The 21062-nt window shown below is 42.1% G+C and overlaps 1 long non-coding RNA gene across 1 annotated transcript; it reads left to right on the top strand.

The window, feature by feature from the left end:
- Window positions 1–870: 870 nt before the first annotated feature.
- On the top strand, window positions 871–19298 carry LOC144306365 (uncharacterized). The gene is made up of 3 exons (XR_013373431.1): window positions 871–1556; window positions 16882–16975; window positions 17479–19298. It is a non-coding gene; the product is annotated as an uncharacterized LOC144306365 (long non-coding RNA).
- The last annotated feature ends 1764 nt before the right edge of the window (window positions 19299–21062 follow it).

Below are 21062 nucleotides of genomic sequence, written 5' to 3'. Positions count from 1 at the left end.
GCTTTCAAACGATCCCACTCTCTCCGGCCGCGTGCAATTGGTCAGGGACCAATACTCTGGGCAAACCTCTAGCAGGACTTAAACGTCAACGTGAATGAAAACTCACTAGGAGACGGATGATGTCATCTTGATTCAGCTCTTTGTTCCTCGTGCTGTGGAAATTCATTGTTACTTATTAGGCTGGTGAGTTGTGTCTAAGAAGCACGCTGGTCCCCCCCACACACGCACTCCAACCCCCCACCCCCACCCTACACACACACCCAGGAGAATGCAAGTAAAAATAAATAGATGCCCGCGAAGTTGTCCTAAATAACATATTGAGGAATGTGCATATGAAACAAATGGATGTGTCCTTAAAAACATAAACCTCATCCACATTCTTGAACACACAGAACCCGTCGGCTGCTGCTATTCACGCAGATATTGGTAGAAAGCCCAACTGCGCTTTCCCGAGTGGGGACATGCGTAGACACGTGTCAAATAACGTTGAGAAGGTGACTGTCTTCTTTAAACATGACCTGCCTTCAAGTAGCATCTAGAAGTTTCCATTGCTCTGCTGTTTCCCCAGCTAGCAAAACCAGCCCCCCTCCTCTTGTGGCAGAACCTACACCCCTCGAAGCCCCTTCTCAAATTCCCCTCTCTTTAGGAAATCTCTGCCTCCTGACTTTCAGTGATTATTTCTCTCCATCCAGAACCCCTGCAGCAATAAAGGAAGCCGATAGCACCCACCTAGGCATAGCTCTGGTATGACGCGGCGTCTAATTGTTTATTACACCATAACTCCAGGAAAGCCGTGGCCAGTGTGTCATATTTCAATGGTACATCATATGGACTGAGCACACATATTGCTCTAAGGACAAAGGGAGAAAACTAACGTTTACTGAAAGTCTAGGAGGTGCCAGCCACTGCACTAAGGTTTTCTATCAATTTTTTAAAATTCTCATTTAAAGCTCATAACAGCCTTAGAGTAGAAGATTTGCTTTCCACCATTTTAAAGATAAGGAAGCAGAGGCTTAGAACAGTTACATAACTTACCCAAGATCAAAGAGCCAATAAGCAGAGGAGCCAAGATTCAAACACAGCTATCAGACTCCCTGCTCTTTCTGCTACTCCCTGATTCTCAGTCTTGGCTGATTAGCTTCTAGAAATTTCAGATGCCTAGGCAGGCCCCAACTCTGAAAATTTTGATTTCGATTTCTAATCCCGGGAGAGGCAGGGAGTGTTTATTTCTTTCACTGCTCTGTTGCCAGCAATGCCTTGCCTATAGCAGCCACCAGAACATGTTTGTTAAATGAGTAAGTGAATTCAACCCATCTAGAAGAGTGGTTCTCAGGCCTGGCCTATATATTAGAAATCACCCGGAGAGCTGATGAAGGAATGCCTCTCTCTAGGCCCTACCCCCAGAGATTCTGATGCAATTGGGCTGGGGTGGGGCCTCCTGGCAGGGATCCTCGTTTTCAAAACCTCCCCGGGGCCATTCACATGTGCAGCCCCGGCTGAGAACCATGGATCTAGAGTGAGGTCATGGGATCTGCAAACTTTTCAAAGCCGCACAGGTAATTTTGATCCGCAGCCAGAGTTGAGAACTGCTGCCTACACATTCAGCAGCCTCTCTCTGGGTTTTATAAATGGGAAAGCATTACTTTCTAAAAATAATTCTGTCAACAAGTATGGGCATGCTCACCCATGCACAAAAGCGTCCCCATTTGGGGTACATTACAGAAAAAACAATGGGGCCTGTTGTCAACTGACTTCTAATCTGTAACCAGTTCAGTGCTAACTTGTTCTTTGATCTTTATCTGTCATGGACTAGTTGGAGAATGATTTATGAAACTGACAGACTGGAAATCTTGTTTTGTAGCTAGGAGAAGGAGAATGAATATCTTGTCTACCGAGCTAAAGGATAACTTTTAACCTCCATGAGCCTTGATGACCAATCTGCATGAGTGTTCATACACTGATGTGTATATTTTTCACTTATAAATATATAGGGAGAGTATGGGGATGAAAAAAATCTTAAAATGCACAGTGTTCTGCAAGTTGGCATATGGACACGAGGAAAAAAAATAAAGACTCTGACTGTATGTGAACTCCAGACGTGATTAGTAACGCTTCTAATCACCTGGAAATCAAGGAAAATGATGTGCCATGGGTTTATGTGTCGTTAGCATTAAGCCTTTCTTAAAGGGCATTATCCAGAACATATCAGAAAACAATTTACTATTAGGGAGAGATCTTATTACTTGGTGTAATAAGCCCGACCAAACCCTGATGCATTAAACATTTCTGTAAAAGTCATATTGCCATTGTATAATTATTATGAGCACATAAGCAACAGCTACTGTTAAGAACCAAGAAATGGGAACATCTTAAAGAGCAAATTATTTTACAGTTGGGGAAAGCAACTTCTCTGTACACACCATGAAATTTGTATGCAATTAGTAATAGGTGACATTCATTGAGCACTTAACGGTGCCCAACAGTCTTTGACAAGCTTTTAATGTATTCTCATGTAATCGCGCAACAAAGAGATGAACGAGGCACTGCTCTAATCTCTTTTCACAGTTAAGAAAACTGAAGCACAGAGAGGCTAAGTAACTTGCTCAAGGACCCACAGCAAGTAAACTGGGATTCAAATTCCTACAGTCTGATTTCATAGTGGATGGTTTTAACCGGTATCCGTGAGAAATACCTTTTTCTCCATGCTGATATTATGTGGTTTTAAGCAATTGCATCTTTTTTTTCATTTTCTGTGACCCTGACATAGAGTAATCAGAGAAAATAGATTTCCAGAAAGAAGCAACTATTGCTTAGTCCCAAATTTAATTCCATACTCCCTCCTTTAATTTTTACTACTATGCACAATTTCCAAAACACCATTCTCACAGAATTGAAATGCAGTTCAATAAATATGTTAAGCATCAATTCCGTGTAAGGTTACCCCACAGGATTAGAAAATGGGCAAAATACAGCCCTTGTCTTTAAGAATCTTTTAGAAATGCAGACAGATCCTGGCATCCCCATTTAAAATCTTTTTTTCTTTTTTGTCCCTTCATATGATTCCAAATCTCCAATCTAACCTTAGAGATTCGGCTTGATTTGGTCCCTTCGCATTTTCCAGCTCCACATTTCTTTCCTTACCCTGATGGGCATGAGCTTCAAACTTATGGGGCTTCTCTTGGAACTTCTGATGATCCATATCCATGTCCTTTCCAGTGTCAGGGTCTCCGCGGCACCATTCCCACCGTCTCTCACACGTGTCCCTCCCTGCCCACTCCTGTAGCTGGAAACTCTCCTGCATCCTGCAGATCTCAGATGCTTGAACATCACTTTCTCAGAAAAGCCTTTCCTGATGGTGGGAGCCAGGTCCCATCTCGGCTCAAGTATCTCATAGCCTCCTCCACTTTTCATTCATAGAACTCACCCACTGTCTGTGATACTAATTTGTGTAGTCATTTGCTGAGTGTCTGTGTCTCCCACCTGCTTGTAAAGTCCCATGAGGAGGGAGGAGAGCGTGTAGTACTCTATCCTCTGCAGCCGGCACCCTGTGTTCTACTACATGGTGGGATCCAAATATTTGTTCTAAGATATGTTCTTGCATTTAAATATCATGTGTCCCTTTGGTCCTAGTGGTGGTGCTGGCTGTAACGGGTCACAGGATTCTATGCAATCTATCTTTTGTTTTTTTCCCACACCCTGCATACACCTTCTCAAATTATCCCAAAGTTAAGATGTCACTTGCTTCCTGCTGGGACCCTAATATAGGTAAGAATTAGATGGGCCTCTCCCCCCAAAGAACAAAAAACAACACCCAACCAAAAGAAATAGTGGATCACATAAATTCATAGACAAAATTAAATACTTTTAAAAACTATTCAAATATTTTCATCTAGGGGCACCTGGGTGGCTCAGTGATTGAGTGTATGCCTTTGCTCAGATCTTGATCCTGGGGTCCTGGGAGCGAGTCCCACATCTGGCTCCCTGCAGGAAGCCTGCTTCTCCCTCTGCCTGTGTCTCTGCTTCTGTCTCTGTGTTTCTCATGAATAAATAAATAAAACTTTAAACAAACAAGCAAACAAACAAATAAATAAATAAATCTAAATTTCTAAATACTATAGTAGCTAAGCACTTACCTGAAAACTAGATGCATATTTGAAGAACAAAGTCAGGATAGTGCGTATTAGGGAATAAAAAGCACGACTGAGTCAGTTCATGAAAAACATGCTCCTGGGCAGCCCCAGTGGCCCAGTGGTTTGGCGCCGCCTCTGGCCTGGGATGTGATCCTGGAGACCTGGAATCGAGTCCTACATCCGGCTCCCTGAGTGGAGCCTGCTTCTCTCCCTCTCCCTCCACCTGTGTCTCTGCCTCTCTCTCTGTCATGAATAAATAAATTAAAACAACAACAACAACAAAACATGCTCCAAGTGAGTTTCAACCAGGGGAGGCGCTCCAGATGCCCAACTGTGTCCCAGCTGCTCCTTCGAGGCAAGGACAACTGGGGATTGGGATGGGGGGGGGTGCGGTGCTTTTTAAAAATTGTAAAGTAAATACAAGTTTCGCTTTGTTCTGTTTTGCAAGACACATTTATTCTTTCATCCTTCTCAGGGGCTAGAAATCTGAAATCAAAGTGTCAGCAGGGCCATCCTCCCTTTGAAGGCTCTAGGTAAGAGCCCATCCTCATCTCTTCCAGCTTCTGGTGGTCACAGGCAATCCTCGGCCTTCCTTGATTCATAATTCTCTCCACCGTCCCATGGCCTCTTCCATCCGTGTGTGTCTTCACCTATACTCTTAACTGGAATATATCTTCAAAGCCCTGATTCCCAAGTAAGTTCACATTCACAGGTTCTGGAGCCTAGGACTTCTTGAGGGAGAACACAATTCAACCCACAATACTTAAGTGTGTACAACCAATATTTTTTCCTCCTTTCTTTTTCCTATTTTATATAGAGAATGTTGGTGGTTGTTTGAGTCTTCTCTCTTTTTTGTACTGGTCACTCTAGCTATAGGTCTGTCAGTTTTGCTGGTGGTTAACTTTACAACTTAGTCTTTTTAAAAAAGATTTTATTTATTTACTCATGAGAGACACATAGAGAGAGGCAGAGATGTAGGCAGAGGGAGAAGCAGGCTCTCTGAGGGGAGCCCGATGCGGGACTCCATCCCAGAACCTTGGGATCATGCCCTGAGCTGAAGGCTCAACCACTGAGCCACCCAGGTGCCCCTACAATTTAGTCTTTTGATAATAGAATATAATGATTAGGACTGTGGCTGAAACTGGATATTACTTCTAGAAGCAGAATTTATATCTCCCAGATGTAACTATGGTAGTGGAAATGATTTTGCACTTTCTCTTTTTAGGAAGAAGGTGAGGGTGTCTTCATCTTAATAGGAATAGTTGCATGCTGCAAGCAGATGCATGATGTTGCTACTACTCTGATTATATGGTCAAAGGGTGAGGATGGTGCCTGGTGGCCAAGAAAGTACACCATTCTGATTATTTGTGGGAGATTAACTAAAGAGAGAAGAAGCTATTTTTTTTGTGTGTCTTGCTTCTAATGAAGCTTCTGGGAGCCTATTGGGGCAGGGCAGTTCCAGCAACTGTAGAGACAGAGTGTTCCCTGTCCTCACGGAGCTCTGATTTGGGCAGTGGTGGTGACAATGGTAGGTGACTCTGGGCTCCTGCATCTTCAGTGTGAGTATGGGCTCTTGGCTTATTTCATCTATTCCTTCTCTGATGCTTTTCCTTGCTTTATGCAGTTCCAAGTTTCTGACCTGGATCATTTTCAGTCTTTCTGAAGGATGTCTCATAACATTTCTTGCAAGGCAGGTCTACTTGTGACAAATTTCCTTAATTTTTATTTGTCTCAGAAAGTCATTACTTCTTCCCTTTTGAAGGATCATATCTTTGGATAGAGAATCCTAGGTTGGTAGATTTTTCTCTCAACATTTTAAGTATTTCGCTCCACTCTCCTCTTGCATGGGTTCTAAAAAAGAAATCTGATATAATTCTTGTCCTTACTCCTCTATAGGTAGGTTTTTAAAAAAAATTTCTGGCTTCTTCCAAGATTTCCTCTTTGTTTTCGATTTTCTGCTATTTGAATATGATATACATTAGGCATAGATTTTTTGGTATTTATCTTGCTTAGTGTTCTCTCATCTCCTTACATCTACGATTTGGAGTCTGTTATTAATTTTGGAAAATTATCAAGTTGTTATTACTTAAATTTTTTTCCTGTTTCTTTCTTCTCCTTCTGGTATTCCCTCTTCATGCATGTTAAACCTTTTGTAATTGTCACACAGCTTTTGGGTAGTCTGTTCTGTCTTTTTAATTTTTTTCTCTTTGCATTACAGCTTTGGAAGTTTTTACTGACATATCTTCAAGCTCATGGATTCTTTCCTTAGCCATGTCCAGTTTCCTGACGAGCCCATCAAAGACATTCTTCATTTTTATTATGGTGTTTTTTTTATTTCTAGCACTTACTCTTGCTTCTTTCTTCGAGTTTTCATCTTTCTGTTTACATCACCCATCTGTTCTTTTCATGTTTTCTCCTTTTCCTGTTAGAGCCCTTCACATATTAATCACAGTTATTTTTAAATCCCTATTCTGATCATCCTCAACTCTCTGGCATGCCAGAGTCTGGTTCTGATGCTTGCTTGGTCTCTTCAGACCCTGGTTTTTCCTTTAAACTATGTAATTTTTTTGTCAAAAGCTGAACATGGGGTACATGGCTGGCTCAGTGGTTGAGCATCTGCCTTTGGCTCAGGACGTGTTCCCGGGGTCCTGGGATAGAGTCTGACATCGGGCTCTCTGCAGGGAACCTGCTTCGCCCTCTGCCTATGTCTCTGCCTCTCTCTGTATGTCTCTCATGAATAAATAAATAAAATCTTAAAAGAAAAAGAAAGAAAGCTGTACATGCTCTATGGGGTGAAAGAAACTGGGATGGCTAGACTTTTAACATGAGATTTTATGGGCATCTGGCCAGCAGTTAGGCTATGTTTGCTCTTTGCTGTAGCTGTGGTGTGAAGTTTCCTCTGGTGTCTTTATTTTGTCTGCCCTGCTGTCTTTGGGATTTCCTAGAGACTTCTTAAATAGGGTCTGAGGCTTGCAGGTCTTTTAGTTGTCATCACCCATTATTATACAGAAGCCCTAACTGATGTGGTGGTAAGGTGTGGGGGCAGGGGAAGTGCTCTGCAGTCCTGTCATTAGGTCTGCCTTCCAGGGAGCCTGAGATGGGTATTTCCCTTCCCCCATGTCAAAGGCTAGAGGGGCCAGGAGTTGGGTATTTCCCTTCCAGGGGGGGATGGTTATGTTCTGTAAAGCACCTGTTGGTTACATTTGGTTAAACAGTTTCTCTTGAGGGCAGGCTTTTTGAAGGAGAACAGAATGCTTTGGGTTTATTTCAAAATGTTTACTCCTCCCACCCCCAACCCCCAGCCAGAAGCTAGAAGGGAATTTCCACCCATCTTCACAAATGTGACCCTGGTACGGCTCCTGGAGTTTAAAATTCGGGGAAGTGTTAGGAGGACCTCTAGGACGAGACTCCTTAGACATTCTTAGCTCTCAAGCTAAGATACACTGAGCCTCTAGTATTCCTACAAGTATTCCTTTCAACTATTCCTACAGATACTGGCTCCAGTTGGAGATTTCTCTTCCATGTCAGCTGTGATGCTCTGTATCTGCCCATCTGTCTCTCCAGTTTGGGGAGGGCAGCAGTTTGCTCTGTGACCTCAATTCTCTGGTGGATCTCAGAAGAGTCAGTGAATTTTAGCTTGATCCACTTCTTTTTTTGTCGTGAGGACAGGGGGGACAACTTTCAAGCTCTTTACAGGTTGGCCTGGCAACTGGAAGTTCAAATACAACTTTTTAAAATTGATCTTAGAAAATCTGAGAAATGCAGAAAATTATTAACTAGAATAAAAATCACCAATAATTTCACCACACAGAGATACTCACTGTTAAACTATGGATGTATATATTTTTTCTATGCCTATGATGTATATGCATGTATTATATATGTAATATAATTTTTAGAATTATGTCACCCCATACATAGTTTTACAGCTTTGTTGGCTCACAAAATAGTAGGTTATACACTTCCCCATGTCAGCAAATGTTCTACATTTAATTGTTTATTACTTGCAAATATTGCAAAATATTTAGTTGTATTTAATTGGAGGTAACAGAGCAGAGAGGTTAAGGTCATAAGTTCTGGGATTGGATTGCCTGGCCCAAACCCTAGTCCCTCTGTTTGTGAGCTTAATGATCTTGGGTAAGTTATTTAACCTCTCTATGCGTCACGTTTTCTCACCTGTTAAATAGAAACGATAACCCTCACTGTTGGTGAGATTCAGCTGGATAATAAGGATTGTTAGAACAATCACTCAGAACAGTCACTTCGAGAATGGTTTATTACATGTCAATGGCAAAATTAATTTTAAAATAATCTATTTTGTATCTTGTTTGGGTGTAAAAATGCAAAATATTTTAACGCATGCTGCAGTGTACTTGCCCTGTAGTAATTTTCCCTGGAGGCAAGAGGGCCTATTAGTGTATGGAGCTGGCCTCCCAGCTTTGGTTGCTTCTCCTTTGTTTGTCCACCCTGATGTGCTATTACTGCATCTTTTCCATTTTAAGGTCAATGTCTTAGGCAAACAAAGTTGCATGTGAAAAACACTAAACACCCCCCTCCCAAATGACCCACACAAAGCAAACAAATAAATATAACCTTAAACAAAATATAACTTCAAACTCTCAAAACCACATTTTTGCAAAAGCTCAACATTCTTTTGGTCATTTTGATTTTCTTTGGTAGTTAATAACTCAGAGCCATGTAAAAGTCTGTAGACACTAAGAATCCTTTTGCTTGTGGGTTTTATTATAGAGCCTTCATGATTATCCAAATGCAGCTTGTTGGAAGTTCACTCATCTTTTGCAACCACTGCTTGTTTGTATGGCACAGATTAGAGTGTCTGTAAGCATAAAGACCACTGCCCATTGGGTAGCACCAATCTAATAAAAAACCTGAGTCTTATTTTCATGCCCTCACCTTTACGTGTCACCTCCCACATGCAATGAACTGTCAAGTTCCTGTTCCTGAATGTTCCTCTTCCTCTGTGCTCTCTTCCAAATCCATGTCTTCCTGTTCTAACCATCTTAGAACAAGCCCCCATTCCTTGCCGCTTGGTGTATTATAATAGCCTTGCTTCCAGATTTTCCTTGGTCAAAACTTCCCTCTACAGCATTTTGGCCTCCTCCAGATACTAATCTGACCATGGAACTCTCCTGGTTACAGATAAAGTCCAAATACTTTTGTGTATCATTCAAAGCTTGCTTACATTCCTATTCACATTTCCAGCCACATCTTAGGGCAATTATCCCCCCTACCACCTCACCCTCCAGACCACCCTGCTCCATGCTCCAACCCTACTCTTTTTCTCTACTTTATCCTTTAAAGCTTGGTTCCATGTCACTTTCTCTGGAAAGAATTCTTTTTCTCTTTCCTTTTTGGGCAGAATTAATTGCTCTATTCTTTGGGGGCTTCATATAAGTGGATCCACTTGGTACCATATCACAGAGTAGATGTGCATATGCTGTCTCCCCTGCTATGTCTGAAGTCTGAGGGCAGGGACCACACTGTTTTCACCTTTGTGGTTCCCCTTCACTTCCCAAACCCAAGTAAATAATATGTGATCAATGAAGGTTTTTGAACAACCAGCATTCATTCAAGCCCAACTTGAGATGCTGTATTTCCTTTTTTTTTCTTTAAGATTTATTTATTAATTTTAGAGAGATGACAGAGAGAATGCACTAGCAGGAGGTGAAACAGAGAGAGAAGAGGATCCACAAGCAGAGTCTTCGCTGAATGGGGAGCCCAATCTGGGGCTCCATCCCAGGACCCTGAAATCATGACCTGAGCTGAAACCAAGAGTCAGATGCTTAACTGACTGAGCCACTTGGGCACCCCAGAGATGCTGTATATTCTTTTTTTTTTTTTTTGCGATTTTATTTATTTATTCATGAGAGACACAGAGACAGAAGCAGAGACATAGGCAAAGGGAGAAGCAGGCTCCTTGTAGGGACCCTGATGCGGGACTCGATCTCAGGACCCTGGGATCACGACCTAAGCCAAAGACAGATGCACAACCACTGAGCAACCCAGCATCCCTGCTGTATATTTTTAAAGGCAGACATAGAACTAATTTTGAAATTTTATATATATATATATATATATATATATATATATATATATATATATATTTTGTCATTAAACTTCTAAGAGTTTCAGGAATGAAAACTGTGTTTCACTGGGGCAGGATCATCAAATTAGTACAAAGTACTCTTACTGGCTTGAAAAACGGGTAGTTTAGGGGTTTTTTTGTTTTGTTTTGTTTTTTCCTTGAAGGCTACAAATACACGCATTAAAGATAGTTAACACTGGGAGGGCCCCTAGAGACAAGTGGGCTCTATAGTCTCTGGTTTTAAAACAAATGGGGAAACAGACCTGGAGAGGTTAGTGGTCTTGGCCAAAGTGAATGGAAAGGGAACTAGAATAGAGAACTCATTCTAATTCAGACTCCTTTTCATTAAATCAGAGCTTAAAAAAAAAAAAAAAAAGCTGTGATTAAGACTTTTGCTAAATCAAGTTAGTCTTTTCCCTAAGTAAGCTGAATTAAGGAGCTATAGCTATAGCTTTTTTTAAACTTCTGAAATTTTTATTAGAAAGTGCTGACCCACATATATTCAGGTGAATGTAGATCTTATTATCGTTTCTCACCACCTATCACCAAAGGATGCTGGTAAAGCAAAGTGAAGTAAAGTGTCCCCTTGAACTTGAAAATATTGACAATTGACATGACAACACTCAGAATCTGTACAGAATTGATAGGGCCAACAGTAGGAATCACTTAAAAAAAGAAAGTCTGGGGGCACCTGGGTGGCTCAGTCGGTTAAGCATCTGCCTTCAGCTCAGGTTGTGATCCTGGGGTCCTGGGATTGAGCCCCACATCAGCATCCCTGCCTAGTGGGGAGTCTGCTTCTCTCTCTCCTTCTGCCCCTCCCCTGCTTGTACACACTCTCTCTGTGTGTCAAATAAATAAACAAAATATTTTTTTTAAAAAAGAAAGAAAGAAAGTTCTGAAAAACCATTGATATCACTTAAAATGATTTGATCATAATTTCAGGACAGGACTAGAGTGTGATTTTACTAAGCTGATATGTTATATTGTCCATAAAATATGACCTACTTAGATTTTTTAGAAGTGGAAGTTAGAAGGTAAAAATTGTGTTTATTTAGTTATCCAAAGACTGAGACACTGGATCTCGGAGTTATGAGCATCATGATCACGACAGAGGACTACTCCGTGGTAAGGCAAGGATAGTCCATCCATGGCCTAGTTAAAGTATTTCTAAAGACAATCCAGCCATCCCTTTTTGTTCTGATTCTGTGCTCCTAAACAATCTTCTGGATCCAAACGGACATTTCTGACATTGAGAAATGGGTGATCTAGATGATAAACTTTAAATTTTCAGCCATAAGAAAAAAATAGCTTCCATTAAAAACTTTTAAAATTGATGTTATGGTTTATGCATCAGTCTCTTATGAGGTTGGTTCATGTGAACCAGACCTCCTGCATCTAGGTATGTTGAAAAAAATAAAATAAAATGTCCAGATCTTCAAAGCTGAAGACCAGACTTTGGAATGTCTTGATGACTGTAAGAAACTGCCAGTGGTAGCCAGTGGCAATTTTGTGTCTCCTCTCTCGAACTTGATTAGTATATATTTTACTATATTTTGCCCAAGATTAGTATATATTTTAAGTTGAAAGGAGTCATTAAAACATGATAACGACAGAGATTATTGATAGTATTTCCAATACTAACTTGCATTGTAATGAGACATTTACATGTTTGTCCTCTCTTCCTTCCTCCTCGGGGGCCCAAATTTGCAGTTGCCTTCCAGTGTACCAGGAACGGGTTATAGGACCACCAGGAAAATTAGTCTCTTCATTGTAAATAAGTCAGTCTGAGAAAGACAAATACCATAATGATTTCACTCATAATGTGGAATTTAAGAAACAAAACGAAAAACAACAATAAAAGAGAGACAAACACAAAGACCAGACTCTTAACCAACAGAGAACAAACTGGTGGTTAACAGAGGGGAGGCAGGTGAGGGTCTGGAGTAAACAAGTGAAGGGAATCAAGAGTACATTTATGAAGATGAGCACTGAGTCATATAAAGAATTGCTGAATCATTATATTGTACACTATGTTAATTACACTGGAATTAAATAAATGAAAAATAAAATAAGTCTCTTTTAGCCATTGTGAGTAGGAGGAGGAAAGGACTAAGCTCTTTGAACTAGTACCTCTACTCTAGGGACTGCATACATATTCCCCAGGGTCCTTATTCAAATATTGTTTGCCATGTGTTATGAGGTGACAAGAGATCAAGAGGCACTCATAACGAATCTTAATTCACGAGAGAAGGGAAGCACCAACACCGCATGGTGAGTCGCCTGGCCATAGCAATCCCCAGAGGAGCTGGGCAGATGGCACCATTTTTCTCTTGAATACCTATTGGCTTAAGGCCCAAAACCCAAGGTTGGGCCTTCATGCTGCTGCCTCCTACTGCGACGGTATCTGTGTTTAGCTTACGTTTCCAACATGGTTAATTAAACCCCCACTCCCAGAGAAGGAAGGGAAAGCTATGGTGCCAAATCGTGTTTTTCCCACCAGGAGCCACTGACCTCTGGGTCTCTCAACTTTGTGCAAAGAGCCTATGGTGTATCACATGCCAAGACTGACAGGGCACATTTGTTCCTCGGCACATACACCAAGGACCATGGGACAGGGCGATTTCAATATATACCTCCCTGGTGTTATCTTCTGTTTTTTTTATTATGTCTTTCAGAAATAGGGTTGGATAACTAAATAAACACACAAATAAATAAAGAAATGGAAATCTCCTGGGTATTGAAATATGTTATGGAAATTCCACAATGTTTTTATTAGACAAAATACAGTTCTGTGGCTGAGGTACCCAGGTTTGTTCCAATAGCTAAGCAGGACTGGAAGAAAGCCATCTTTTGGGCAAAAATTAGACTATGACCAATCACATAGAAAAATTCTCCCTTGAAAAGGGTTCACTTTTTAATTTTTTTAAGCTCTTCATAAATAGAGCTTTATGAGGAGAATACCCAGAAGTCTTAGTAAAATTATAGGAACAAATTAGAACCATATAACCCAACATTGGATAATCATAAAACATGAAAAAGATACCTTTTTTTCCCTCTTTAGGGTATTTTCTTTTTTCCTTTTCTAATTTGGATTATGTATCACCATCATCTATCTACACTAAATACCATAAGTATTTTGTTTTATGTGCAATTTACCAAATGTAGAGCATACTAAATTTTATGTGTAGCATAGAATTACAGCAGTGATTATTCTCTTTCTGGATAATATCAGGGCTTAAATGCTTGTATTTCAGCCCAGAGTAGAAACACAGACACTCACACACAGCTAATTGTGTCTCCAAATAATCAGAAAGGTTTGCTCAATGTTACATATACAACCATTGAGAACAATCCCAAAATGAGGTGCTCCTGAAAAAAATACTACAATGTCTCTGTATTTGTATCACTTCTAAGATCATAGATGCAGAACCGTAGTAAACTCATAGAAGAAGGAAGGAAAAGCATTGAAGCCATAAAAGGTTGATGCACCTGGTACAGGGAAGGGCCAGTTGAAGTGAGACTATGATCCCATCACTTCCATGTATGAGCTCTCCCTTTATTGGATGTGCAACTCTGGACCATTCATTAAAACTCTCATCTTGGTGAGTAAAACAGTATTGAGACAAAGGTTTCATGACACTCAAAGATAGGAGTGTTCTAAACGTATTTTGTAAACCATGCCTGGTAGGCATTGTTTAACTTTAAAAAAAGAAGAAAGAGGGGGTGCCTAGGTGGCTCAGTGGTTGAGCACCTGCTTTCAGCTCAGAGTGTGATCCCAGGGTCCTGGAATCAAGTCCCACATCGGGCTCCCCGCAGGGAGCCTGCTTCTCCCTCTGCCTTTCTGTCTATATCTCTCATGAATAAATAAATTTAAAAAAATTTTTTTTAAAAAAGAGGAAGAAAGAAAACCAACTCTACGGTTTTACTGAGCATCTACTACATGCTCTGTATTTTATCAGGTGCTTTGCATGCTTCTGTTCCTTCCAACAACCCCATGAGGTAGAGATTCTCATTCACATGTCAGGGCAGAGTTGCCGTCCACATTTCCTCAGCCTTTCCCTCCTTCTTGTCACTGGGTGATCGCATCTCGGTTCTCTGGTTTCAGCTCTGGGGCCACTGGCTTGCTCAGAAGAAACACCAGGCACCTTGCACTTGACTCTATCCCTCCACTCTGTAGCACCGTGAGTGTAGCAGCTTGGCACAGCCACAGGGAGAAAAGGTTGAGCTAATCTTTAACTTTTTTTTTTCTTCCTCTTTTCTCAAATGTGCCAGACAAGTGAAAATAGACCGCGACCTTTTGGGGAAAGAAAGCAAAGCCTGAAATGATGACACCATCCTCTGAGGCAGTGACCTGTAGTGTTGCAAGGACTTTGGGTGTCTTCAACCTCTGACCTGTCCCTCCTGGCCCTTCTCTGCAGCCGTTTCTGTGTCTCAGGGCTCGCCCTGTCTTCTTGCAATGCCTGCTCCTAATGTGTCAGTGTGGGGCTTGGTTGGTTAGCCCACGCTCTGAAATATAGCAGCCTACTCGAAACATAGAATAGAGTTTGTTCTCGGTGTTCTCCTGTCTATATTGATTGGATCAAAGGGAGATCCATCTGGAATCTACTTAGAGTCCTTCCAGATGGTAAGCTTGCTTCCAGATGGTACATTTAATAGGAGAGAAAGAAATCACTGAACATAAACATCATAGCACCAGGGAAGGCCCTGTGACCTTATTTCTTTCAGGATTCTTCAGGACTCAGAACAATTGTGCCTGCCTTAGATTTTCGCAGAAAATTGCTCTTCTTCCTGAATTTCAGACTGAAAGCAGGAGCCTTCAGGGAGTGATGGTGTTATTTATATCCAAGACCATCCATAACCACAATTATGGATTGTGGCTTGATTCATCGTATTTTAAAAGTTTACATGAATTTAAAAAGCCATTATCAAATTCCACAAGGAGTTCAGGGGCTTTCATTATCCAAGTGCCATCTACTGGATGCAAGCTAATATTTGGCTGATCCTAAAAAGTGGATGACTTTCAGCAAACCTGCCTGCCACTGGTGTACCACCAGCTTAAAAAAATTATAATTTCCACTTGCAAGGTAAGAGACCCCTAAAAAAAGATCACAGGGTTGCATCTCAGAAGAGCCATCGTGGTGGGCTCTCCTTTGAACAAGGGGTGGACCCTGGACATTTAGGACCTGGGCCCCAAGGCAAGCAATTTCAGAAAGGAGGCATACTGTCTCATTATCTCTGCTGCTACTATCGTAAATGTGCTTTGTCCCAGACTTTCCCACACATAACTTTGTGTGGCCTGGAAACTTCTATTCATTCAACCCAGAAACAAATATTTATTCATTCGTTTATTCGTTTTCTTGAGGGTAACAGGGGTCTGGGCTTGGAGCGAGGGTCACAAGATCGTGACAGTCAGCAATCTTCTGGTGGAGCCTGGATGGTCCCTGCTCTCGCTGGCCAGACACCTGTCCTATCTTGATTCTTGGCTGAACTTCTTTTAAGTGTGCATTGGCCAGCCCCGCCATACCACCTTCTTCCCCAGCACACAGCCCTGGGACGGGAGGTTGCTTCATTGGCCTTTACCCTTCTGCTTTGAACCTGTCCTTGTTCCCTATAAACCTCAGTCTGATCAATACAGAGGTCACCCCCATGAATGGGCAACTTCCATTGAAGGGATAAACTACGTGAGCTCAATCACAGCCCCTTGGCTTTCGACTGACCTCCCACCGAAAGTTCTGGACCTTGACTAAAGTCCTCATCCAAACACGGGCTAGTAGGTCACTTAACTTTATTTGCTTTTTCTCCTAGCCAGTCAGAGATTGCAAGGTTTTATACGTAACCTGGCTGCCAAACACGCACTGTGGTCAGGGTGGAGTGGCAAGGGAAAGATCCCTCTGTGTACCAACACCTGCTCCCCGAAAGGCCCAGGGCTGAGACTTCAGCCCTCCTGTGAATCTGCATGGCAGTCTGGGGCCCTGGACATTAGGGATGCAGATTCCATAAATTTGAAGCTGTGTGATTTAGATAGGAAATATTTAGATTCAGATTTGCAGTATCTATGAAGACAGGGCTTGCTAAGCAAATGAAAGGAGTTCCTATCTTCTTTTTTACACCTAACTAAAAAAGTAAAACAACACCACCCTCAGGATCCAGGCCAGGGACTGCAGACAAAAATTTACATTAAGAGGATAAATAGTTTTCGAGTACCCTGCAACTCTCTGTAAACACCCCCCCCCCCCCAGGTACAAGCAACTATAAATAATTTTTATCTGTTACTAAGCAAACGTGTCATAGGAGCATTTGGTTATTCTACATCCATTTTTTAATATTATTTCTAAAAGGCCTGGATTTGATAGACCGATTGCAATAAAGTCTATTTCTTCAGTAATTCAGATGGGCTTCGACCCCCACACCTGCCACATTTATTCTGAAATCGATGAGGGTGTATTGTAGTCATAGAGAATCAGTTAGAAGGTGCTTTGAGGTCAGTTAGCCTCCAGGCAGAGCTATTCTAGAACTATTTTAGACCTACAGTGGCTTATATCATCCTGATACCTGTATAACTATTATTGTTAAGTGATGCCGCCCTATGACAATCACGTTTCATTTTTGCCAAGTACTTTAACCTGGATTTTCATTTTTCCCCAGATGATCTTAAAATTGTTATCTCCTGTTCTCCAATGGGGAAACTGAGGCAGAGGAAGAAGCTCTGTGTGGCTTCAGGCCTCAGAACCTGCTCATGGTAAGCCAGGAATAGAACCCTTGTCTTTTGTAAACCAGCTAAGCGTGGAAAGCACGGGACACGTCTCTCCAGTCTTTGCTGCTTGTTCAAGTGTGCTTCAGAGTGTGCCCCTTCTCACTAATTTGAACACTTGGGAGTATGTTCTCCAGCTTCCAGCGGATGTCCTGGTTCCTAAAAGTGTTCAGAGTACTGCCACTACTTCCTGCAGATGTGCAAACCAGCAGGTGGAGAGGGAAAGAGCAGGAAGGAAGTTGAGTAAAGGTGGGAGGGTAGTAGGAAGTACCCCCTCTCAGGCTCCTCCTTTCCTAGGCAGCTACTGTCTGTTCAAAACCACAGCAAGGCTGCCCAAAGCGATGTCTTCAACAGGAGGGAGGTGTTGGTCCAGAAACAGTAAAGCTAATTTTTGTTGAGGGCTTGTTAATGAGACAACATGCTGAGCATCATCTTGTATCATCTTCACCTTAACCACAGAAGACACTAACATCACTGTCTCCTTTCTGCAGGTGAGGAGCTCAAAGCATAAAGAGAGGAAGTCACTTGTTTCAGCTCTCAGGGTCCAGGAGCCTGTCTGACTCCAGAGGGGACTCATGCCTGGGCTTCCTGTCTCCAGGGAATCTGGACAGAGCGGTGGAAATTTCAGGTCTCACACTCCTTGGGCTTGGGGTTGCCCAGCAAAAGGGGATGCCCACCATTTGTGCCACATTTAAGTCCATAATGGACAATCAGATAAAGCTTTAAGAATGTCAGCTCCAGGGGGATTGCTGGAGTCTGGGTCATTATCATCTCTCCTTCCTCTCTCCTTCCTCCTCCTCCTTCTCCTTCTTCTTCTTTGGGATGTAACACTTATTTGTGGAGAGCCTGAACCCCTTAGATGAATATGGTATCTTATTCCCCAAAACCCTTTTGTCATATCTGTTGGCAGAACTTAGAAGTGTGCATTTCACTTCCCTAAGAGATGTGCCAAAGTCCAACGTTTTAAAAAAAGAAAAAAAGAAAAATGGGTCCCTCTGGAGTTTTCATTCATTTACTCAGAAATAATCAGAATGTGAGCAACAAGGATGTAGTAGGCACGATGCTGAGCAGTAGGACATAGAAGTGAATATGATGGGTTTGGTTCCTCTCTCTGGGAGTTTATAGCTTTGGACAGGGGCTGGCAAAGTCTAGCTGTGGGCCAACGGCTGCCTGTTTTTATAAATAAAGTTTTATTGGAACATAGCCACACTCATCCATTCACAATTTGCCTGTGGCTACCTTTGCACTAAAACAGTGGAGTTGAGTCATTGCAACAGAGACAAGATGACCTGAAAAGTGTGGAATCTTTACTATCTGGCCCTTTCTGGAAAAAGTTTGCCAACCCCTGTCCTAGGATAACATTTATTTTTCAAGCCCGGAAATTTTTCTTTCAGATGAACGTGTGTATTTATCCTCAAACTGGCTATCCATTAGGACCAGGCAGTTGGCTTCCTAAAGGAAACGGTCATCACTGGAGGACTCAGCAATGCTGAGAAAAACAAAATGATGACAATAAAGTAAGCACCAGCATTTCCTGAGTGTTTGCTACTAGCCAAGCAGAGCTCTAAGCATGGGTTACCTTGCTCAGTTCTCACAGTTCCTCTCTACAGGCAGCACTGTTATTACTCCCATTTTACAGATGGAGGCTGGATAAATAACCAGATTTTGGAGCTAGAAGGAGCCGGCCGGGCACACACTCTTCCCTGTTGCTCTGCATTGGAAGAGGTAGTGGGGTGCGGGGTCCTATCCAAGCAGGCTGGAGAGATGGAGATCCACACCGCCCACCCCCAACCCCAGAAGTGGCCAAACAGTGCTGGGCCTATTTTTAGGCCTGAAGAAAATCCTCATACAAGAGAGGATGAGTCTCTCCCTTGCCCTCTGTACACATACACAGACACACTCTCTGATTGGAGGGGGATGCAATTGCGACACCATGCTCTGAGCTTCTCTGTAATTAAGGTGCTTCTCAGATGTGGGTGTGTCTAATGACTCTGCTAATGCTGATCCGTGGGGGATGCTTTGGAATTCAGTGGGAAAAAAATAGAGGCATTGATTCATTCTGTCAGAAAGAAGAAATAGAAGGAGCTCCTTTAGAGTTTATTTCTCTATCCCTTTCTTTGAGAATTCCCAAGACCCTAATGGCCATGCTCTTCCTTTGCTTCTGACACCCCCTGAATTCCTTCTCCCCATCTCCAGAATATCATTGCCCTTGCCACAACAAGCTTTTCCGAAAACATGAAGGCCTCTCCTGGGATTCTTTTTTTTTTTTTTTTTAAGATTTATTTATTTATGATAGACCTAGACAGAGAGAGAGAGAGAGAGAGGCAGAGACACAGGAGGAGGGAGAAGCAGGCTCCATGCCAGGAGCCCGACGTGGAACTTGATCCCCGGACCCCAGGATGGCGCCCTGGGCCAAAGACAGGTGCTAAACCGCTGAGCCACCCAGGGATCCCCTCTCCTGGGATTCTTAAAATGTAATAGCAGGACCACAAAAATGATACTGGAGCAACTCCCATGTCTGAGTAGGGGAGGATACTTTACCAAGTTCAGGAGCAGAGTAGAGAGGTCTCCATTCCTTGTATGTCTTCCCAGTTATCAAGAAGACATAACCCTGGGGCGCCTGCGTGGCTCAACCGTTGAGTGTCTGCCTTTGGCTCAGGGCATGATCCTGGAGTCCTGGGATCGAGTCCCACGTTGGCAGGGAGCCTGCTTCTCCCTCTGCCTGTGTTTCTGCCTTTCTCTCTCTGTGTGTCCCATGAATAAATAAATGCATAAAATCTTTTTTTTTTTTTAAATGAAGACATAAAACTAAGGCTACTCAAACTTTCTTTCTGAACTTGGCATTAGTTGATGACAGCCCGGGAAGCTTTGCTTCTGTTATGGTTGTTCAGAACCAATCACTGGCCTTATTCTCAGGAACTTGTACAGATGTAGCTTGCCACAAGAACAGGTAGGGGATCATTTCTGTGTCTCCCACGCACTGGGGCCATTGGAACACGGATTGATACAGGAAGTCCGAACCACTCCGTGGAGGCCTCCCCTTTTGAGAGTTTACAGTGTCCTAGCTCCATAGTGTCTGAATGTGGGTATTTGCACCCACTACCCCTTGTTTCTGAAAGCCCTGTGCTATAGATATATCTGACAGGACGCTCACCGAATGTGCTTTCTAAGTTACTCATTTCAGACAGAAGCCTGAGTCCTGTCTTAACCTTGATAGAGCCATAAGTAGAACAAGCAAATGTATATAGTCTCTAAAATATGCATGGAATTACAAAAAAGTAAAAGGTACCTACTTTTAGGTCTGACAAGCTCTTCACTCCATAGAATTATGCACCACAGTCCCCACCGTTCTGTAAAATCTTCGGGAGGCCTTGCATTTCATATGCAAGCAGTACCAGCATGGCATTCCTAGAACATTTAAATAGGCTGTCTCTATAGAATTAGCTAGACAGCCAGCATTGGAGGAGTTAGGAGATAATTATGTCTTCCATAAAATGAAGTTCTGTTCTAAGGAGGAAACGTGGCCAAGATGCCAGGTACGTTTTTCGTTTTCTTTGTATCTTGGCCGTCTCAAGCCAAGACACATTCCAAGCCACCCGTTTGCTCATGTTTCTTTCGTGAAATGACTCTATTTTCTCAGGGCTCACGAGTAACTATCACAGTGAGGATATAGATTTCATTTTCCTCCAAGATTTTATTTAGGACACACTTTGGGGATCTTGCATAACCTCTCTGAAAAGAAGTTTGCAAAATAAAACGATCTTGTCATCTGCTTCTTTCTTTCTTTCTTTCTTTCTTTCTTTCTTTCTTTCTTTCTTTCTTTCTTCTTTAACAGAATTAAATTAACAGAAAAGATCCAAGCTTTCTAGTTTAAATTTATACCAAATTGATTCAAAGTTAACATATTTTTGAAAGGGTTATCTAATAGAATTTCAAATGGCTCTTGCTAATGCTTAGTCTTATTTCTGATCCCAGCTCCCCTGTCTTTGAGAACCTAAGGAACCAGTTAGTAAGAAGGTAAGGGAAATGACAGGAAAAGCGAATTGGAAGATAGATTACATTCATGTCCTCTGTG

The sequence above is a fragment of the Canis aureus genome, chromosome 37 (assembly GCF_053574225.1).
Source record: "Canis aureus isolate CA01 chromosome 37, VMU_Caureus_v.1.0, whole genome shotgun sequence".
Taxonomy (NCBI): Eukaryota; Metazoa; Chordata; class Mammalia; order Carnivora; family Canidae; genus Canis; species Canis aureus.
The sequence above is the reverse complement of the archived record's forward strand: the minus strand, read 5'-3'. Positions and strand labels throughout refer to the sequence as shown.